This window comes from Leptonychotes weddellii, chromosome 16 (assembly GCF_054177405.1).
Source record: "Leptonychotes weddellii isolate Sample4059 chromosome 16, ASM5417740v2, whole genome shotgun sequence".
NCBI classification, from domain to species: Eukaryota; Metazoa; Chordata; class Mammalia; order Carnivora; family Phocidae; genus Leptonychotes; species Leptonychotes weddellii.
In genome coordinates this window covers 10,585,064-10,601,158 of record NC_138384.1, presented here as the reverse complement: position 1 = coordinate 10,601,158, position 16,095 = coordinate 10,585,064, and the positions used below count along the sequence as shown (strand labels likewise).

The 16,095-nt window shown below is 42.8% G+C and overlaps 1 long non-coding RNA gene across 1 annotated transcript in view; it reads left to right on the top strand.

Moving 5' to 3' along the window:
* The first annotated feature begins 6,006 nt into the window (after nucleotides 1–6,006).
* LOC145717523 (uncharacterized) overlaps nucleotides 6,007–16,095 on the top strand; it is a 17,091-nt gene continuing 7,002 nt past the window's right edge. Inside the window, exons 1-2 of the long non-coding RNA XR_014140797.1 lie at nucleotides 6,007–8,951; nucleotides 12,355–12,604. This is a non-coding gene — a long non-coding RNA (uncharacterized LOC145717523). The remainder of the gene's footprint in view (nucleotides 8,952–12,354; nucleotides 12,605–16,095) is intronic.

Genomic DNA, 16,095 nt, shown 5'->3' with positions numbered 1-16,095 from the left:
GTTTCTCTTAAACATTCTGATGACCCCACTTCTTCTCTGCCAAACCTAACTGAAATGTGTTCTTTGAAAGGCTCGTTCTGGCAGATGTCAATCAGGCTTGTGGTGGAGAACACTGACACGTTGAGCCGTTGTTACACCTACACATGATGAATAGTGAAGAAAGGGATGCTTGGCCATACAAAATGTTTCACAGCCTTACCCTTTCTTAAATCAAAAATTGATCTTGTTAAACATATTAGTGTTATGTGTTAGTATCAATAGTTTCTTGAAAGCATCCTGGATTCTCATCTGTGAAAGAAGATTCAAAATGAAGTCAGCATTGCTAAGAAAATCACTCAAAATAGAGTCAAAAGGACACTGAGGAAGTAGGGCCCATGCAAGTCTCCTGATCCAATTCTCAAAGCACCATGAACTTTTGAGTTTTGTCAGTTGCAACTGGACAACCTCCTGAAACACATCCTTCTACTTTGGACTGAAAGAGAGATCATGAAAATTCTGTTGGCTAAATATCCAATGATGCATTAGATAGTTTAAATTCTGCCAGCACCAATCATAATTCTATCAAAAGAAGTTATATAACCTCTTGGTTTTTACCTTTATAAGCCTTCATTCTATGCGTGCAAGCAACTTGGAGCACACTTTTGATTTCAGTCGACTCTGTGCCTCTCAGATTGCAATCCCTAAGACCTCGAATAAATATTTTGGTTTCTTCAAAAACAAAAAACAAAAAAAAATTAGTGTTGTAACTAGAGTAACTCAGCTCTTGTTACAAATGAAATAAACATTACATTCCAAATCTTGTGAGTCCACTCATGTAAAATTCCGTTAGTGTTCGTGTTATGGGGCCTTGTTAAACAGAGCCAACCAAAATACTATTCTTACTTATATACCAGCAGTGAAAGCAGAAGAAAGAAAAAGTCTCATTTTAAGAAAAAAGAAAATTCTGTGTTTCTGATTATGTTAGTGGACTCGTTAGTAGCCACAAAATACCACCTACAAATAGAACAACATGGAGACACTGAATTTCAAGAGCCACACTGGAAACACCTACCGTTCTAGAGAATTATTTAAGAATTACAGTCCTATCAAGTTCCCATATGGGGCAGTGAGTGGTCTGTGTGAAAGCTTTTCAGGTCACCAACGGCCGGGAGGGAGGCAGACACCTTGCCACCCTCTGAACTTGATAAGAGGCTCAGACCCTAATGCTGGGGATACCAAATTAGATGTGAGTGCTGGGGCAGAGGGAGCATCCCCTGGGTTTCAGCTGCTACTGTTGCAGAGAAGCACAAGTTAATTTCCAGTGTTACTTTAAGGACCCTCTCCTGTTTGTTCCCATAGTTACCTCCAAAATGTTTCTGTCACTTGCAGAAAGAACCCTTGGTTCTAATTAGGACTGCGTTTGCTAATTACACTCCCATTGTTTCTTACCCACTGACAGTGAGCCTGGAATGACTGACCCGCTCTTCCCGTGATCTTTCTCAGCTCCAGGGACCATTCCCATGATCTGCACTCAGGGCTGAGCCCCTGTCCCCCCTGCGCGCACTGATGTGCAGCTCTGCCCCTGGAAGAGGGTGCTCATAGGCTTCTAACCTGTGCACACGTGGCCCAAGCACATGAATATTTGCAATCTCTGGAGCAGCTCCTCCTGAGTAAATGACCATTTCCCCCACGAGAGGTCCTCATGCTGCCTCTTGGTGTAGTCTGCCAGTCAATAAAAGCTTAAACAGAGGCCAAGCAGCTTTTCAGAGAATGGAAAATGAATGGGAATTTGGGGTGGATGCCCCAGATTCAGCACCAATAACTTAGAGGGTGATCATAAAAATAGCAACTTCTTTTACCATGTGCTAAGAGTTTTCCGCAAGTTCATTTCATTTAACCTGTGCACCTCTGTCAGAGTTGAGGAATTCGAGGGAGCAGGTTTAGGGGAAAGTGCCCAAAGAAACCCAGCTAGGAAAGTACAGAGGTGAGTCTCGTCCCTGGGCTTCAGATCATGAGCTGACAACCACGTGTCAGCGTTTCATAATTTGGAACTTGTTTGGGCCTCAGCTTCCTCATCTCCACATGGGACCTCTGCACTAGCGGGGAGCCACTGGTGGGTTTTGAGGGGATGAAGTAGAGAACAGTGTGGAGTTCCTGTGAAGGTCTGTGCTTTGTTGAGTTCTGCGCCTCACAAATATTAGCCGTGACTCCTAGGGAAGGGCTGAGTGTTGAGTGCTCACAAGTCCCTGCTTGCTAGGGACTCCCCAGACCAGTGAAAAACCTGGACCTTGAGGTCTGGTGGCTTTTCTTTTACCAAAAAAGCACCTGAGCTCCTTCCTGCGCAACACCCAGCACAGGAGGCGTGGCTACCCCTCCACGTCTCCTCCTCTTTCCCCACAACCTTGACCTTCCCCTGCCCTCTCCATGAGCTGTGTTAACATGGAGTCTTTGGCCTGAAACCCATGCCTGACAGAGGAGCCATTTCTAGGGCAAAGCCTGTGTTCTTCAGGGAACATTCAGCCTGTGGGAGCAGCGGGGTCCAGGGAAGGCTCCAAGGAGGCTCTACACATATGTGGGTCCTGCACTGGGAGGCCCACAATGGCTGTTTGGGCAGGTCTGAGGTTTCACGGGTGTCTTCCCACTGGATTCACTTGTTCATTTCTTGCTCAGTTTCCCAAATCCTTGAGTGCCTGTCCTGTGCTTGACAGGAAAGAGGGCTTGGCAGAAATAAGATCATCTCTCTGCCCTACTTGCCATTTTAGTGCAGAGAGTGATGCAGAAATCACATGTGAATAAACATGGAAATATGATTTCAGAAAGGCTGATGGCTCTGAGGTCATAAATAGGGTGAAGGAATAGAGAGGGATGAGTGAGCAGAGCCACTGGCCTGGGGTGGTCAGTAAAGGGCACTTTCAGAAGACAGGACCAGCGTGGTTGTCTAAATGAAGGAGGAAGCACTCACCCATCTGGGGAAAGGCGTACCTGGCAGAGGAAATGGCACAAGTGAGCTTGAGAGGCTAGTCGGACAGAAGGATGGTCAGTGGCTAAGTAGGAGGGGCTTGGACATATGCATGTCTGGACCAGGAGCATGGATTTGAATCTCAGTGTGATTTGGAGGCATTGGTGGGCTTTGAGCATCATGGACTCATGGTCCCATTTGGAGTTTTAAGCTGTTTCCGTTAAGTGTGCTGTTGTAAAGGACAGTTCAGGGAAGGAGGGGTGGGGGTTGACTGCCAGCCTCCGAGGTCCTGTCCAGCCCCAAATCCAGGCTTGTGATGGGGTAGGGTGTTACAGGACACAGGACAGGGAAGGGAGTTTGGGTCCTGGAAAGCCTTGGTCACCTTCATAATTTTGTCTGGGGCAGGCTCTGGGTGAAGAGTGGCTGGGCTTGACCTATGAACCTGGGTTGCCTTTCAGAGTCAAGGTTGTTTGCCTCCCCAGCTGGGCAGAAGGACAGGTTGAGCAGAGTGCAGGCATGTGGCCTCAGGGTTAAATCTGATTCACATTCACATCAGGCACAAAATAATCTGCAATCCTCAACGTTGTAATTCTATCAGGTCCCCCATTGAGATGTTGTGTAATCAATGGCAAGAAAACCGGAAGAGTGACATCAAAATTATTTTAAAAGAAAAGCAAAATGAAATACTTGCCTCCTGGATTATTTTAGAAGACTTGCTAAAAACAACAAAAAGCTGTAATTATGCTGCTTGCAAATAGGATACAATGAAGCAATTAACTTAGTGTCACATTGAAATAATTCATAACTATAGAACATTGTCTATGAAGTATAATCCCAAGTGGTTTTCACTGTAGACATTACAGGATCGCTAAATAGCAATAAGACTAAAATAGTATTAGAAAAATATTTTAGTGGAGAGAGAACATCTTGCTGTGGTTCTGGTTCTGTAGCTGTAGGATCAATGGAAGGTGGGGTCAGCTCAGTGGTGACTCACTTCTGTTTTCAGGCTGTGTGGACGGGCTTCAATGCAGAAACTTTTCCTGTGGCTGATGGAGGATGGGGAGGAAGTGTGGGGCCAGAATGGGGGGAAGACCAGAGAGTCCTATCCCCCCTGAGCAATTCCCTTAAGGTTTTCTAAAACATCTGAAGTCCAGCAAGGGGCAAGGGGGAGGACCAGAGTCTAGGTCAATGGAATTCGGATCCTGTGATTTGTTGAGTCAAAAGAAAGTCCCAAGCTGCTGTCTGCACCAGGAGGACCAGGTTACCCTCACGATCTTGAGATCTTGAGAAAGATCTGCTGTGTTAGGATGGGGCTGACCTGCCAGAGCAGTCTTTCCCCTGGGCTCCTGATCCTTGGAGGGACCCTGGCTCCTCAACCAACCGCAGCCTAGTGCTACCCCTTCCTTGGGGATCTGGACATCCAGAGGATGCCCTGGTGGTCTCTACCCTCTGCCAGATGTCCTATTTGCAACATCAGGGACATAAGGATATTTTTTTCGGAAACTTACATTCTTTCTCAGTTTTTCTTTTTCTTTTTTTTTTTTGTCCCAGGTATGCACTTTCTTAAGCTTTGGTGGTGTCTCTCAGCCAACAGAGCTCCTAACTCATTGTCGTGAGCTCTTCTTTGAATAGATTCAATAATAACACATGATTCTTTAGAATTTTCCTGACAGAATTTTGGCTAGTGTTTTGTAGGTGTCCAGCTCTTTGCAATAATGGCAGGTCTTGTCATCTGGTTTTGAAAGATTCTCGTACATCTCTGCAGGGTACATGCTGTGTAAATTAGGTATTTGGTGAAAATAATTTTTATGCTGATACACTTGAAGGAGGATGTGAAGTTTCCACTGGAGCTGTGGCATCTCCCTTTCTAACTGTGCTTCCCGCCCCCCCGCCCCCCCCCACCCCGCTGATTGCAGGGAAGCTTTCGGTTTAGAGACATTTCAGATGATCTTTCAAGGCCCTGATTATTTCATATTCTTCAGTTCAGTTAGTATGCAACTGGTTTCTTTTTTTTCAGGAGTTTTTAAATGAGTGTTTAAACTCAAGCCATACCGATCATTGTCTTTCCTTCGGTTCACCTTCCATGTGGTCTTGTCTTCTGGTGAACTTGTTTCATCCAACTCCAGGCTCCCACCATCCATGCCTTCTCCAGGAACAGGAGCCCCGTCTCTCATCTTCTGCAGTGTTTGCCCAGAAGCTGACTTTTTAAAAAGAGTTTTGTACTATTCCTTTATCTTATGTAACAAATGTCTTCACTCTTTTGTTCATTCATTTAGCTTCTTTTGAAAACAGTGTCAGGCTTCCGTGAAGATGAGAATTTTTCTCTAGAGCATCTCTGAGAGCTCCCTGAATTTTTCCTTCATTTTCCCAAAGACATTTGCAGGTGTTAACAGCGGCAGTGACTTGACTTTGGTACTCTGATATAGCTGGTAAAGACTGTGTTTTGCTGTTATGTTGACCATTAGCTCGACTTGTTTTTTTGTCTTGACATTTGTCCTCTTTTGGTAGTTTTGGAATGTGTACTTTACACCCAAGTAAAAGGTCAGATGTTTCTAGGTCTTTATGCATGGTCTCCAACTTTATTGTTGCTGATACCATGTCTCCCAGAAGGGTGCCACTGAACTTGACTCAGGCCCTTCAAATTCATTTTCGATTGGTCATAGCTACTCAAAAATATGTTGTCTCTCCTCCAGAGGGGCAGAATCTCCAGTGTCCACTTTTTTCTTTTTCTTTTTTAAAAAGATTTTATTTATTTGAGAGAGAGTGAGCAAGTGAGCGAGAGAGAGTGAGAGAGAGCAGAAGCAGGAGGGGCGGCCGGCAGAGGGAGAGGGAGAAGCAGGCTCTCCACTGAGCAGGGAGACTGACATGGGGGCTCAATCCCAGGACCCTGGGATCATGACCTGAGCTGAAGTCAGACGCTTCACCGATTGAGCCACCCAGACACCCCATCCAGTGTCCACTTTGTCTCTGTATAAAGTCAGATCTTTTTATTTTATTTTTTAAAAGATTTTATTTATTTATTTGACAGAGAGAGAGCGCACAAGCAGAGGGAGCAGCAGAGGGAGAGGGAGAAGCAGGCTTCCCGCTGAGCAGGGAGCACGATGCGGGGCTTGATCCCAGGGCCCTGGGATCATGACCTGAGCTGAAGGCAGACGCTTAACGACTGAGGCACCCAGGCGCCCCAGATCTTTTTATTTTTTTTAAGTCAGATCTTGATAATGAAAAATCCGACCTTGACTATCAAACTGCCACCGCACACAGCAATGAGTGGGGAGCTGGGTCTGGTCTAAGGTGCTCTGGATGTGCTGCTACTGACTGGCCCCAGGACCAGCAGGACACAGATCATCATGAATATGACATGAGGCCACTGCAGAGTCACCTCACATCCAGAATATCATTAACTTCAGAGAACATCGAGAGCATTATGCCTGGAATCGAACGAGTGCTGGGCAGCCAGGCGGACCTCAGCCGAGGTGGGGGAGAGGGACAAATACAGTAAACCCTGACTAATGCTCTTTCTTCAAACAACTTTATTTAGGTGCCGAGGGGTATCCCCAGAGCTCCGAACACCTTGCCCACACGCACTATGCAGAGCAATTTTAGGTTTACTGAAAACATGAGCATAAAATACAAAGAGTTCTTAAAAACACAGTTTCTCCTATAATTAACATCTTGCATTAGTGTGACACAGTTACAATTGATAAGCAAATATTGACACATTTTCATTAATAAGTCAGCATCCCCCCCACTCCTCTCCTTGCCTGTGGCCTGGGATCTCTTTCAAAGCAGCAATCTGGGAACAACTGTTTCCTGTTTCACAGGACTCCTGTCCTTAATTGTTCATTATCTAGTGTCTTGCAAACAGTTGTGTGGTATATTTTATCTGTTTTTTTCCCCTGGAGGAAGGGCAGATTCATCCCGCATTATTCCACCACGGCCGGAAGCTAAGGTCTTTTTGTGTATTTTTGACACCATGAAGACAGGATAGACTTACTGTGTTTTGAAGTCTACCATTAGGTGGCGCTGTTGTACAACTGAGATGCTTTTCAGAAAAGGCCTAGTACAAAGAAGTTCTTTTAAGAGATCTATGAAATTATATATTTGGTATTAGTTTGGGTACAAAAGTCTGTCTTGTTGAGCTCTACTTTATTCCTATATCTGTTATCATGGAATTTTTGCTTCAGTGTAAAATTTATAAAAATATTTTGCCTACAATCATACATGTCATAGATTGACTATGACAATCTCCTGGGACCCAGTAGGAGAAATATTACAGTCGTTAAGGGTAGGTTTCCACGTCTAAGTGGATTTAGATATATTTATGAAGGCACTGATTAACATTCATTCCTGACGTGCTGAGAAGAATAAGATGTGTTTCCTGCCTCAGAGGGCTCCTGTCTGCATGGGGGAGACATAGATGTGGACCCCCAGTGACCAAGGAGGCATTCTTCACAGAGCAGGTGACCATCTATCAGGGTGCAAAAGATGTGTAGAAATTTTCCACTGGAGAAGGGGGCAAATAACAGTCCGTCCCCAACAGTGGAAATATCACGTAGAAGGAGATAGATATTCAAAATATCATAACCAGGTCAGAGAAGATGGAGTGGGTCCATGCAATTAGCAGGAATAAAAGAGCAATAGGAAATAAGGATAAGGAAGGGGACCAGGACCACAGCATGAAGGGCCAGATTTGCTACATAAGGGCTCAGATTATACCTTGTAGCCAGTGGAGAGTAAACATAGTTATCAGTTAAGTGATTAATATGATTAAAATGGTGTTTTAGACTAGAGTCTCTAAACTACTTTGGCTGAACAGCCTTTATAATAAATGCAGTTTTAGTAAACATCCAATATATTTATACATACACATATATATATACACATATGTAGCACTATGTAGACATATGATGCAGATTATAAAATATGCATAAAACTATGCAGCTTGTGGTAATAATGACATAGACTTTGACAATTTTGAATTTTTTACAGATTATACATCAGGTCTGATTAGATCCCTGTTTTATGTTATAGTGGAGCTAATTTAAGTGGAATGGAAGACATCTGAGTCTCAATGTTCTCTTGATCACTTCAAGAAATTCGACCACGGCAGTGAACTTGCATTCTTTCTTCAAGTCTGACATACTGCCATTTCACACAGAAACAGTAGGATTGTTCTCCCAAGTCAATATTAGAGGCCTAACTTCTTTCTTATTTATTAATTAAGATAAGTGCAAATTGGAGACTTACTGTTTTATTTGTCCCCTGTGGAGCACTGTGCGCAGCCTTCAATGCATGTGTCCTCACACACCCCCCTGGGCTGGGTGACTCTGGCTGCAGCCCTCCAGAGAGACTGCAGAACGTAGGCAGGAGACCAACACGGACACCAAACAGGAGCTGCTTCTCTGTTGGTAATCAGAGCAGAGATCAATTAAATCCGAGATAAACAGTTACAGTCCAATTCAAATAATACATATTTCACTTCAGCCTCTTGTAAATTAACAAGGCAAAATATTAAAAATAATAATTATGTCCCCCAAAGCTCTGGTATTATGAGTGAACATGGGTTAGAGTTATCCTGGAAAGAAAACTTAGTGACTGATCTCTGGCCAGTGTGTTAGAAACGACAAGACCCCTTCACTGGTGAGGACACAGCAAGAAGTCAGCAGTCTGTGACCCCGAAGAGGGGTTTTGCCAGAATCCGGCCACGCTGGCTCCCTGATCTCAGACTATCAGCACCCAAAACTGTGAGAAGTATATGTCTGTTAGTTACAAGGGGTGTTTTGTTACAGGAGCTCAAATGGACCAGGACCAAGAACAAAGATAAACTGGAATATTTGACCTAGGTTTTCTGCTGCAGTATTGCAGAAGATGCCCGAGGAGACTTGAATTGGCATCCATCTCTCCATCTTTCTGCCCAACCATTAGCCCTTGAAATGAATATGGCTACTTCACTGAAGACGCTGAGCTTCTCACATGTAGCAAGGAGCATCACACTCCTGCCTCAGTTTTGCAGGTACTTTATTGTACAAACTTTATAAATTACTGTTTATAAATTACATCAAGTACATGAAAGATATTGTATAAATTCAGAGGTTTGTTTCCTAATTAATATCATGTGAAGCATTAAGATAGCTGTCTTGAAAGAAATGGTTGTAAATAATCTATAGCTAGACCATTTGCAACGACCATTGTTCACTCCCAAATTGCATTTTGACCTTGTTCATTTGTTGATTGGAAAATTGCATCCCTTTTCCTACTTCTGAGTGTGAAGGTGATATCAGCTCTGTGAGACATTTCAGGATTTATAGTTTCTGCATTCTGTCTTCCAGACAAAGTTGGAAAGTATGCTTTTTCTCAGTGCTAAATATCAGAATTGTGGCTAGTCTTTAGGCAAACACCTTTTTTTTTTTTAAAAAGATTTTATTTATTTATTTTGACAGACAGAGAGAGAGGGAACACAAGCAGGGGGAGTGGGAGAGGGAGAAGCAGGCTTCCCTCTGAGCAGGGAGCCCGATGTGGGACTCGATCCCAGGATCCTGGGATCATGACCTGAGCCGAAGGCAGACGCTTAACGACTGAGCTACCCAGACGCCCCTAGGCAAACACCTTTTAAAAAGCTGAAACAGGATGGGGCACCTGGGTGGCTCAGTCAGTTAAGCCACCGACTCTTGATCTGGGCTCAGGTCATGATCTCGGGGTCGTGAGATTGAGCCCCACATCGGGCTCTACCGGGCTCTGCCGGCCTCTGCCAGGCTCTGTGCTCAGCATGGAGTCTGCTTGTACCTCTCCTTCTGCTCCTCCCTCCGCTTGCATGTGCTCGCAGGCTCTCTCTCTCTCAAATAAATAAATAAATAAATAAATAAATAAATAAATAAAATCTCGAAAGCTGAAACAGGCTGGAGCTACGTATGTATAAAGGTATACCCACCAAATCTTAGGGGAGTCTTTTTTTTTTTTTTTAAAGATTTTATTTATTTATTTGACAGAGAGATACACAGCGAGAGAGGGAACACAAGCAGGGGGAGTGGGAGTGGGAGAGGGAGAAGGAGGCTTCCCGCGGAGCCGGGAGCCCGACGCGGGACTCGATCCCAGGATCCTGGGATCATGACCTGAGCCGAAGGCAGACGCTTAACGACTGAGCCACCCAGGCGCCCTAGGCGAGACTTTTTAAAGCAGACCACCCAGTGTAAACCTGATGTGAGTTGGATGTTTTTATTGGTACATTGATTCCTTACCTGGCCTTTAAACATCCGTTATTGGAATATGTCATGTTTCCACAATATTCTCTGTATAGGAGCTCCCTTGGTTTTTGCAGGTGCAGGACGGCCCAATGAGCTGCCCATTTCCCCTGTGCACTTTAGTGAACCTTTGTACATTGTTTTGCCTGGTCACTTCCTATCTTATTATTCAACTGTATTTTCTCCATAGCACTTACCGCTATTTGAGATGATTTTGTTTATGTATGCTGTGTTTACTTTCTCCCCCTCTTCACTTACATGTAAAACTGCATGAGGTCAGGGGCCTTGTTTTCCTGTTCATCATGCTGTCACCGGTGCCAAGACAGGACCTGGCACAAATTGAGTGGTCAATACAAAATCATTGATTATGTAAATAAATGAACATTGACAATAGTACCTGATGTCATGTTCATTGTCACGAAACATTTATTCAATGTTGTGCCCATAGTGAACAATATGACATTGTGAAGTTGAACATATGTGAAGAATATATATCTCATATTAAGTGTTCTAACCCCCAAATAAGCAACAGACAAACAGACAAAAAACCCGCAAAAGAACACAAGGAAATTTTGGAAGGTTATGGTTATGTTTCATATCTTGGTTGTGGTGATGGTATGATGGGTACATGCAAATGTCCAAACTCATCAAGATGTATACATTAAATGTGTATAACTTTTTATATGTCAGTTATATCCCAATAATATTTTTTTAAGAAGCATTTATTAAGCAGGACCACAGTGTTACACAACCCCAGTGGGGTGTGTGTGTGTGTGTGTGTGTGTGTGTGTGTGTGTGTGTGTGTGTGAAAGACCAGGCTCTGCACAGAACAGATTGATGCCTGGAAGACCCAACTAAATAGAAACTTGTCATCCAAGTAGCTCCTGGATAATGTGCCAGTGACTTCCTTTGTATTTGGAATTATCTTGTAATGAGGATGTCTGGGTAGTTCAGTAGATAAACCCTTTTAGGTGAAGATCCCCACAGAGCCCTCTGAAATTGAGTATCAACCCTGCTCCGTCATAAACAGCATTAGAGGCCGACAAACCACACTTCATTCCCACATTTCATTCATAATCACAGCAAGACACTTTTTAAAATAGAAACAAGGAGGGGCGCTTGGGTGGCTCAGTCAGTTGAGCGTCTGCCTTTGGCTCAGGTCATGATCTCGGGGGATCCTGGGATCGAGCCCCGAGTGGGGCTCCCTGCTAAGTGGGGAGCCTGCTTCTTCCTCTCCCCGCCCCCTGCTTGTGTGCCCTCTCTTTATCTCTCTCTATCAAATATATAAAATCTTTAAGAAAAATAAATTCATATAAAAATATAAAAAATAAAAAATTCATTTGCTTAAGTAAATGATGAGGAAAATTATAAAAAAAATAAAATAGAAGCAAGTATACAAAGTATTTTTTTAAAAATCAAATTGGGATTCAGTGCTACCTAACACTAATTTGGAGAGAGAGTTAAATTTAATTGATTTGGGTAGGGTAAAATGGCAATAATTGTTGGACATGGTATTTAAATTTCATGACTTGAATTTCTTTTTTTTAATTTTTTTATTTTTTTTTTAATTTAAAGATTTTATTTATTTATTTGAGAGAGAGAGAATGAGTGAGAGCACATGAGAGGGGGGAGGGTCAGAGGGAGAAGCAGACTCCCCGCCGAGCAGGGAGCCCGATGCGGGACTCGATCCAGGGACTCCAGGATCATGACCTGAGCTGAAGGCAGTCGCTCAACCAACTGAGCCACCCAGGCGCCCGACTTGAATTTCTTATTGCTTCTTTTCATGTGAGATTTACCTTTGTAAATGCGCCATCACAGAAAACTTTTCAGAGAGTTCTTCCTTGCATTTTTCTCTCTGAGGGTACCAGTGTCGTGTTCAGGGATTGGTGACGGAGAAAGGTGTAAGGAGAAGATGAATGTGCTTCAACCTTAGAAGTGTCTCCAGCTACTGACTTTGTTCTTTCCCTCAGGCTGAATGAGGTGAATGTAGAGTATCTTGCAGTTGAATAATTTGGATTGCTTTTAGGCAAGAATTTTTGTGATGTTATAAAAATTGAGATCTAAAAGGAAACTTAACCTTCAGTTCATTCTTTTGATGTATTTTGCCCGAAGCATGGTGCTAGGACCTGTTATCTTAAATAGGCAATATAAAAATATCTTTCTAATTCACTCCTACAGTTGAAAGTTCCTCATGGATTGAAATTACTGTGATCTATCAAAATTTACTATGTTGTGGAAATAAAATAAAATCACATGTCAGGCAAGGAATGATGACAACAATGGACCAGCTTATTATGAAGCTTAAAATGAAAATGCTTTACTGGAAACAGTCCATTGGTCTTTTGAAAGATTGAGAATATGTGTCAAAATCAGAGTGCTGGTGTTCTATTTATTCTTATTGATGTGGCTGGTTTGCCCCATGCTTAAGGTCAGTCTTTTTGAATCCTTAATAGTATTTGGTTTACTTGCATGTTGTTGTTGTTGTTGAGATGTAATTAAGGTACCGTAAGAGTCATCGTTTTAAGGTGGACATTTCAGGGGTGCCTGGGTGGCTTAGTTGGTTAAGCGTCTGACTTCATTTTGGCTCAGGTCATGATCTCGGGGTGGTGAGATTGAGCCCCACGTTGGGCTCCCTGCGGGGTGTGGAGTCTGCTTGGGATTCTCTCTCTTCCTCTCCCTCTGCCCCTCCCCTCCCATGCATGCTCTCTTTCTGTCTCTCTCTCTCTCAAAAAAAAAATAAAAGTGTACATTTCAGTGATTTTGAGTGCAGCCACAAGGTTGTGCAACTGTCGTTACTAATTACAGAATATTTCATTAATCCAAAAAGATGAAACCACTAATCACATTTTGTAGCTATGGATTTGCCTATACTGGACATCTTGTGTAAACTGAGTCATATCATGTGCCTGACTACTTCCCCTTAGCAAAGTCTTCAAGATTTATCCATGTGGCAGCAAGTGTCAATACTTCATTTCTTTTTATGGATGGGTGATAGTCCCTTGCACAGCTAGCTGTGCCACATTTTATTACTCACTTATAAATTGATGAACACTTGATTTGTTTCCATTTTATGGCTATCATGAATAATGCTGCTGTGAACATTTGTGTACAAATTTTTTTTGAACATATGTTTGCACTTCTCTTGAGTATATACCTAGGAGTGGAGTTGCTGAGTCATGTGGTAACTCTTTGTTTCACTTTTTTTTTTAAAGATTTTATTTATTTGTTAGAGAGAGAGAGAGTGAGCATGAGTGGAGGGGGGAGAGGGAGAAGCAGACTCCCTGCTGAGCTGGGAGCCCGATGTGGGGCTCAATCCCAGGACTCTGAGATCATGACCTGAGCTGAAGGCAGAGGCTTAACTGACTGAGCCACCCAGGCGCCCCTATGTTTCACTTTTTGAGGAATCGCCAAACTGTCTCCCACAGCAGTTAGGTACTAGGGTGGGTTAAAACACCATAAAGTGGCTCACTTGGTTGAGCATTGGACTCTTGGTTTCGGCTCAGGTCATGATCTCACGGTCATGAGATTGAGCCCTGCATCCAGCTCCGTGCTCACTGGGGAGTCTGCTTGAAGATTCTCTCTCTCCCTCTCTCTCTAAAATAAATAAATAAATCTTAAAAAGAAAACACCAAAAAGCTTGCTGCTGTTATGACTGTTTAGCCATTTTTTTCCTTGAATAAATAGTCCTTGGGTTACTACAAGTGTTTGTTTAATATCTGGAGCTGCGAAAAAGTTGGTTCTGACAGTCTTTGCCATTATTTTTTCATTGCTTTTATGAGAGGGTAAATTTTCAGAGGTTCTTATTCTGACATTTTCACTGATATCACTTCAGTTGCCTAACTTACACTGCAGTGAGATCACTGCTTTGCCTTTGGTTATTTTCATACAGACTTGTACAAGTCATGGGGATGCCATAGAGAGAGTGACTCAAGCTTCTTTTAAGTCTGTCATCACAGATTTTTCTTACTGGATATTATCTTTGCTTTTATTACTTATAAAGTTTGGGAGCTATTAAAAGCCTCAGAGATGGGGCGCCTGGGTGGCTCAGTCGTTAAGCATCTGCCTTCGGCTCAGGTCATGATCCCAGGGTCCTGGGATCAAGTCCCGCGTTGGGCTCCCTGCTCAGCAGGGAGCCTGCTTCTCTCTCTCCCACTCCCCCTGCCCGTGTTCCCTCTCTCGCTATGTCTCTCTCTGTCAAATAAATAAATAAAATCTTTAAAAAAATAAAAAACGAAAGCCTCAGAGGTTGGCTAATGGATTGATACTTTTGTTTCACACATGAGAAAACTGGTACTTCTTGTGGAGTGAAGTGAATTGTCTGGCTTCTTCCTCTCATTGGTAGTTGAGCTTAGAATTGAAGTTGGACTACAGGTTAGAGCTCAAACAAAAATAGTCAGTACAAATCCTTCTTTGCAATTTTCCTGAGTCTCATCACCTAGCCTTCTATACATGATTCCCCTTTTCGCTTGGGCATGTGGGCCAGTCCCTGTGAGACTTTGAAAATGATGAGATACCATAAGGCGATGCATAACCCCACAGCTCTTCTCATGGACTTGGCTTTGACCTTGGTATTATTTGGGGATTATAAAAATTCCCAGTCTCCAAGAAGCAGCCCACAGTTTGAGCCATGTGAAATCTGTATGGTGGCAGAGACATTTCTGTCTAACTTTCCCTGCTTATTATTACTTTCCCTGTTTATTTCTACATAGCCAAAGAGAAAACAAATGGTTTCAAAATAAAAGTTTGGTGCTGCAATGTAGGTATATGAACGTACATTGGAAAAAACTTGCTTTTAGGGCCCTTGGGCACATCCTCTGGTTGGTGTTTGATTAGTTTCGTGGGGCTGCCATAAAATTACCACAGACTGGGTGGCTTAAACAACAGAAATTTATTTTTCTCACAATTCTGGGGGCTAAAAATCTGAGACCAGTGTATCTGCATGGTTGGTTTCTTCCAAGGCTTCTTTCCTTGGCTTGTACATGAGTGCCTTTCCCCAGTGACTTCACATTGCTTTCCCTCTGTAACTGTGTCCTCATTTCTTCTTGTAAGAAACAAGTAATACTGGATTAGGACCTACCATAGTGACCTCATCTTACCTTAATTATCTCTTTAAAGACACTGTCTCCAAATAGAGTCACATTCTGAGATACTGGGGGTTAGGACTATGAATTTGAAATATAAGAATCAAATTTTCGTCATAAAGAATGAATAGGATACTATCAAAGCAAACACTCTCTTCCCAAACTGAAAAAAGAATGAAAAAATGGAGCAGAATATCCAAGGGCTGTGGGACAGTTACAAAAGGTGCAACACACACAGAATGGGAATAACAGATGGAAAAACTGAAAAAGGAGCTGAAGAGATATTTGAAGTAATAATGTTGAGGATTTTCCAAATGAATGTCAGTCACCAAGTAGCAGAACCAAGAAGCTCAGATTATACCAAGCAGGATAAACACCAAAAAACTATACCTATACATATTATATTCAAACTACAAAAACCCAAAGACAGAGAAAGAAGTCAGGAGGATGGGGGACTTCTCTATAGAGGGACCCCTATAAGAATTATATTGGACTCCTTGTCAGAAACCATGCAAATGAGAGTGTAGTGAAATGTTTAAAGTGGTTTTTTTAATGTTTTTTAAAATCATGTTATGTTAATCACCATACATTACATCATTAGTTTTTGATGTAATGTTCCATGATTCATTGTTTGTGTATAACACCCAGTGCTCCATTCAGTAGGTGCCCTCTTTAATACCCATCACCAGGCTAACCCCTCCCCCAAGCCCCCTCCCCTCTAGAACCCTCAGTTTGTTTCTCAGAGTCCATAGTCTCTCATGGTTCATCTCCCCCTCTGATATCCCCCCCTTCATTTTTCCCTTCCTGTTATCTTCTTCTTCTTCTTCTTTTTTTTTTT